This window comes from Hevea brasiliensis, chromosome 6 (assembly GCF_030052815.1).
Source record: "Hevea brasiliensis isolate MT/VB/25A 57/8 chromosome 6, ASM3005281v1, whole genome shotgun sequence".
In the NCBI taxonomy this organism is placed as follows: domain Eukaryota; kingdom Viridiplantae; phylum Streptophyta; class Magnoliopsida; order Malpighiales; family Euphorbiaceae; genus Hevea; species Hevea brasiliensis.
Genome location: NC_079498.1, coordinates 109,115,234 through 109,122,342, shown reverse-complemented (window position 1 = coordinate 109,122,342; position 7,109 = coordinate 109,115,234). Strand labels below are relative to the sequence as shown.

At 35.7% G+C, this 7,109-nt stretch overlaps 1 pseudogene; it reads right to left on the bottom strand.

The window, feature by feature from the left end:
- Nucleotides 1-3,252: 3,252 nt before the first annotated feature.
- Nucleotides 3,253-4,717, bottom strand: LOC131181018 (ATP synthase subunit alpha, mitochondrial-like; annotated as a pseudogene).
- Between the last annotated feature and the right edge of the window lie 2,392 nt (nt 4,718-7,109).

Here is a 7,109-nt window from a genome sequence, read left to right as displayed (position 1 = left end):
GTGCTCTGGAGACACCATAAAACAGAGGAAGCCACTTGGGAGAGCGAGGAGACAATTAGGCAGCAGTACCCTCAGCTGTTTACATAAGATAAATTTCAAGGACAAAATTTATTTTTAGAGGAGAAGAGTTGCAATATTTCGAGAATTTCGAGCTCTGAATAGTAAAATTTTCGATCTGTAAATAGTATTATTCAAAGCCAGCTCGAGGACTAAAAATGAGATGGAAATTAATTAAGATAAGCAAAATAAAAATCGAAGTGACTATCGAGTTATGGACTTAATCGGTATTATTGAAAAAGATGGACTATAAACCGATGAAGGACATCTTGGTTAATTCACTTGAAGAGTTAACTTTTGATTGAAATGTCAATTAAATTAAGTGAGAATGATGTATTATAATGAGACTTAATTAACTAAAAGGAGTATAAAATAATTAGAATATTATAATTAGAATTAGAAATTAATAATTAGAATATTATAAATTTTAATAATTATAATTAAATTTATTTAGATATTTATGCACATAAGACAAGAGTATTAATTTAAGAGACAACTCATCTAACACCTCATCACCACCATCATTTATCTTCGTCTTATTCTTCTTCTTTCCTTTTCCATCCCACTCTCTCTCACTATCCCTCCATTAAAGCTTCATTTCCAAGCTTTAAACCTACAAATTCCTCCATTATTTTTATAGGAAATAAAGAGAAAACCTTGTATCAAGCCTTGATTTGAAAAAAAAGCAAGCAAGAATTATAAAAAATTTGGAAGATTAGTGAAGAAGAATTGTTGACCAATTGAGGTAAGTTATGATTTTTAGTTGTGAATTAATGGAATTCAAGTTTGATTGTGGACATTACTATGAATATTGATTGAAATTACGGATGCTATTGAAGGAAGGGATTTTGGTTTGGGAAGAACAAGAAGGAGAGTCAAGGTTTTGGTGGATTGAAGGTTGATTGAGGTTGATTAGGACTTGTAACTAAGGTTAGTGCTAAGAAACTCAATGAATTTTCAAGTTATTGCTAGTTAAGTTAGAGTTTTCATTGTATGAAGCCTATTTAATGCTATTACGCTTGTATTATGATTATTTGATGTCTATTTGTTGAGAAACATTATTGATATGGTGAAGAAATTAAATGAAATGGGTATTATGCATTAAGTGTGAATCTGGAAAGCTTGAGTCCAGTGGGATTAAATGCTCACAACTTGAGCTACATAATTCCAATTGATGTGAAACCAACGGCAGATTAAAGATAAGACAATATACTAAAATTTTCATGAAGACAAGTTACTCTAATTCTATGTGTAGATACTTTGAATAATTGCTAGAAATTGAGTTACAAAACCTGGAACCTAGGAGTAGGGCACCCTAAACGGTCCGGATTAAAATGAGTATAACCCACTGTATATAATTCCAAATGAGGTAAATTTTACGTTTTTGGAAAGCTAAGATATAGAGAAACAACTTTCATGAAGACCATGATGCTAAATTATGACTATAACCTATTCAAATTTGCTTAACAAATTGAGTCCAGAAATCTGCCTAGATTTTGGAAGTGACCTGAAAACCGAGATTTGGTCACCTAAACAATTTTGGAAAAATGGTCATAACTCAAGCTAGACAAATGCAAATTGAATGATTTCAAAGCCAAAATAAACATAGGACATAGATCTATAATTCTCATGAAGAAGGTATGGCGTAATTCCTGCTGTACCTTAGCCAAATTTATTAAGGAATTTGAGGCGCCAAATCTAAAATTTATGAAATGTAAGCATAATTATTTAAAATGTGAATTGTGATTAATGCCAATGGTATGTTAAGCATGAATTGCATGTGAAATTGTGTTTGGGACCTATGTTCCCATGATGAATGAGATGATGACCGAATAATGAAAGAATGATAACAAAATGATGAAATAATGAGAACCTTAAATTGCTAATAACAATAAATTAGCTCGAGTATGTCTAGACAGTAGTACATGGGTTGGATAGATTGGCATGTCAAGAAGAGACGAGATTAACAGTACTGCCCATGGCTTCTATGCTCGGATACTATTGGCAGGCACCGAGTGTCCGATATGGTTATTCCTTATTCATGATTGCTTTGAATAATTATTGGCAGGCACCGAGTGTCCAATATGATTATTCCCATGGCTTTTATGTCCAATTATATTGCATACCCGACAGGCACCGATGTGTCTGACGGTATGACTGCCCGAGGCACCGAGTGTCCAGTGCCAGTAAAACCCACGTATGCAGTCCAAACAATCCTGTTAAAGGTCACTTTGGGCACCGAAATAAACTAAGAAAAGTTGAATATCGAGATAAAGAAAAGGAAAGATCCTATAAAAATAAATATTTCCAAAGATCGTGAACATTTGGAAATATGAGAAAACGAGAGAAAAATATTGTGAAAGGCATCCAAGATAGTTATGTAGTTAAACCAATGAAGTGACTACAAAATTTTGATGTTATAAATTCTACAATCTTTTTAAATGATTTATGAATATTTAAACGTGCATTTTCCCTTATTTCATACAAGTATGAAAATTATTTTGTTAGTGTATTGTACTTTTATTATGTTAGTGCACCACTAAGCAAAAATGTTTAGCGCGGTAGTTTCTCCTCGCGCAGGTCCAGAAAATAGGACCCACTAGACTTGGGACGGAGATTTTGGACTAATCTGCAGTAGTGGTCATTGTCACCTCCCCACATCATTCTTGTAGAGATCATTGGCCCACAGTAGTACATAATCATATGTATTGTAATGAAACACAAAGTTTGTAATTAAATTTTGAAATGCATGATAAATGTGTGCATTTTGTAAATGAATGTAATGAAGGAAAATTTATGTATAGAAATGGATGTGATTAAAAAAGGAAACATGAATTGTGATGTTGAAATTATTATATATTTGAGACTTTCCAATATGAATTATTTTAACAAGACAATTCTTTAACAGGTAGAACATTAAAAATATGGGGAAACTCTTGCAGTTTTCATTTAAAATTTTCTTAATTAAATTATAATGAAATTAAATTGATCATCAAGTGAATAAGAAAAGATTAGGTGCTTTAGCACAGAATGTGACATTCTTTTGCTCGGCTACACTGTAGATGGGGTAAGGGGGTGTTACAAATAAGTAATAAAATAAAGAAAAAGGTGATGTCAGTCTATTATTCCTCGCACCATAAGAAAGGCAAAGCACTTTTTTTAAGAATGCATCTGGTTCCATCTTTCTTTTGTTAGTTAACCACCTTTTTCTAAAAAGGATTGTAGTAATTCTGGTTTTATACTACTTGAAATGGCTCTCTCATATTGAGAAATTCTGTCTAGTGGCATTCGATCACATAATCCATTGACAGCTACATAAATCACTAAAATTTGTTTTTCAATTGGAAGTGGTGCATATTGTGGTTGTTTCAGTACTTCTGTAAGCCTTGCGCCTCTATTGAGCAATGCCTGAATCACAGCATCAAGGTCTGAGCCAAATTGAGCAAGGGCAGCCACTTCGTGATATTGTGCCAATTCTAGTTTTAAACTACCACAAACTTGTTTCATAGCTTTCAACTGAGCGGCAGACCCGACGTGATTGATAGATAAGCCGATGTTAATAGCAGGTCTAATTAAACGATAAAAGAGCTCTGTTTCCAAATAGATTTGTCCATTAGTAATGGGGATCACATTGGTAGGAATATAGGGCGATACATCTCCAGCTTCTGTTTCAATGATGGGTAAGGCGATCAAGCTACTTGCACTTGTCTGGTCCGATCATTTAGCAGCTCTTTCTAAGAGATGAAAATGTAAATAGAAAACATCATCTGGGAAAGCCTCACGGCCTGGTGGTCGGTGTAACACTAATGACATTTGTCGATATGCCATGGCCCATTTATTAAGATCATCATAGATTATTAATGCGTGCATTCCACTATTGCAGAAATATTCCCCCATGGCACACCCAGAATATGGGGGCAGAAATTACAGAGGAGCAGGATCCGAGGCGGTGGCTGCGATAAGAATGGAATATTCTAAAGCATTCACTTCTAAAAAATTTGAACTAATTGTGCCACAATTGAGCATTTCTGCCCAATCACTACACAGACACAATACAATGTCTCACTCTCAAAGGTGGCCCTTGAGTTCATTTGCTTTTGGTTTAATATGGTATCGATAGAAATAGTTGTTTTCCAGTTTATTTGTCCCCGATTATAAGTTCTCATTCACCATGACCTATAGGAACCAAGCTATCTATCGTTTTTAACCTTGTTTGCATAGGCTTGTGCATAGATTTACGTTTAATAATCCTAGGGGCATTCACTTCAATACGTCTTCACTCATGATCGCTCAGAGCCCCTCTTCCATCAATAGGTACTCCCAACATGTCAACCACACGCCCTAGAATAGCCTTTCTCGTAGGAACATCCACAATAGATCTAGTGAGCTTGACAAGATCTCTTTCTTTAACAGCGGTATCACTACCAAAGACAATAATCCCTACATTCTCATTCTCAAGATTCAATGCTATTCCTTTCACATAGCTGGAAAATTCAACCATTTCCCTAGCTTGAATCTCATTTAATCCACAAACACGTGCAATCCCATCTCCAAATGAGACCACTTGACTGATCTCATCCACTTGAAAATTTGTGTAATAGTTGGTAATTCTACTTTCTAATAGAGTTGTTAGCTTCGCAACTCTAGGAGAAAATTCCATGGTGATAAAAAGAAATGAAAATTGATGTCAAAGTCAAGGGAGAATGTCGTTGCTATAAAGACTAAGATGTTATGTTTATATTACATTACTAAGCTGTTAATTAGATTTAAAAACTGAAAAACCTCATTGCATAACCAACTATTTAGTCCATGTAACATAACATTATAATACAAGTCCTTAAGAATTCCTGAGATGTGAATTGCCTAGTCCCCAATCACTGTCCGAACAAGGTCCAGTATGCTCCATTCTGGGGATAATTGCTTACTAGCTCTCACCACCAACTCTACGTATTCATCATAAATTCGATTAAATACCCGCTCTAACTCAGGAGGAGCGCTTTGTGCATCTGACCTAGTTAAAGAAAGAGTTGAAGAGGTATTTGACGAGAAAGATGGACTCTCTAAAAAAAGTAGATCACTAGGCATTGGATTCCCATAGAGAACCAGTAAATTATTATTCATTACAAGTTACTTTGTTCAATTGCTCTGTTCACACCCCCCCCCCCCAAAAAAAAAAGGATAAAGACTGATTCTTGCTCTCCTAATTCAGGAAGACAAAAATTGCCGGTTGGCTTAGTCTAACCAAGAAAGACATGGGAATTTTTGGTGTCTGATTCTTTTTCTTCTCTTACAATATTTCGAGTTGGATGAACAGATCGCTCCTAAACGCAACCGTGTGCTCTTATATACAATACCACCAGCTGCGCCCTAGCTTTAAGCGAGCTCACCCTATGGACCTCGCTGAACTAGATTCCCTACTAGTAAGAGCGGCTGATGGAGCAGTCATCTTTATCGAACTATATCATATCTCTACATGATATGCATCTTAGAGAGGTACTGCACATTATGCTCAGAACATGGGGAACAGAGATGTCTGGAGGAGCAATACAAATTACCACATTTCGGAGGGCATGCAACTGTATGACTAATAAGGTATTCCCCTCCATACAGCACAGCAGCTCGCTTGATTACTCCTATCTTCAACTTAAAGGCAACGGAAAGCAGATCATTCCTAAAAAGCTCAATCCAAACACTCTCACCGCTCCCGAACAAATGAAGATCAACTACTAGATCAGCATCAGCTAACTCTCCAAGCTAAGCCAATCAGACCGAATAAGAGGAAGTTTCTCTCAGAGAAGGAGGTTGTAACACCCTCCCGGTAGCAACTCCGTACATTCTACTGTTCCGGTGACCGGTGTCGGTCCGGATAGCTAGAACGTCCGGAAAAATGTTTAAACTAAAGTGAGGAACCATAATTAACTCAAATATTAATAAGAAAAATTTAGGAAAAATTTTAGAAATAAAATACAACCAAGTTAAATGAGCCGGTGCCCTAGCGATGGGTAACCCAGAGGGAAGTTGCGGTTCTCGCAACTAGGAACCCTAGACCCCGGGGAAAAATCATAAATGAATTTTTGAGACTCCGGAGAAGGGTCATTGAGGTCCCTATGGCATTAGAATGCCAAGAAAATATTTAGAAAAATTTTTCAATCGGTATAGACAATTTTGACCCGTTAAGCCAAACGGAGGGCATTTTGGTCATTTCGCCTTCAGAGGTGATTTTTGGCCGACTTGTCCAGTTGAGTAAATAATTATTATGACATAAAATATGAATAAACATTACTAAAAATTAAATTGAAATTGAGTAGTGATGAAAAGAAAAGAAAAATAAAAAAGGCTCATTTATGACATAATGTGATGTCATTTAAAAAGCTACCACCAATCACATTTAAACAAACATTCAACTAACAAATAAAAAGAGATAAATATGACCAAAAAAATTAAAGCAGCAGCCTTCTTCTTCCCCAAAACCAGCCGAAACCCTTGCCTTGCCCAACCTCCATTAACAACTTCAACAAGCTCAATTTCCCTCCTCCCTTCACCATAAATTCTCCTACTTCTTTCACAAAAATTTATCCTTGCACCTTGCATAACCTTTTGGCAGCCAAGAAAAGGAAAGGAAGTGAAGTTTAAGCTTGGAAAATTCTGCCCTATAAGAGGTTAGTGCATCTATATACCTAAAACTCTTTAATTTCACTATTAGGGACTTGAATTTAGTAAGAAATTGTAATTTAAATGGACAAAAACTCATGTGTATGTGTACATGAATTTCGGAAGCCCTAAGGAAGGAATGAGTTTGATTGTTTTAATGGACTTAGAATGAATTAGAGATTATGTTTGAGGGGTATATACACATATATAATGAATGAAAGTGTTTAATTAGGTGTATGGGTGAATTGAAATGGAAATTAGGGTTTTGGGAGTGAAAAATTGGACTTGGCTTATGAAATGATTAATGGACATTCTAATGGTCAATTAGTGACCATTTAAGGCAAGTTAATCATAATTTGAAGTGAGCTAATGCATGGCAAACTGAAATGGGAAGGCTGCCT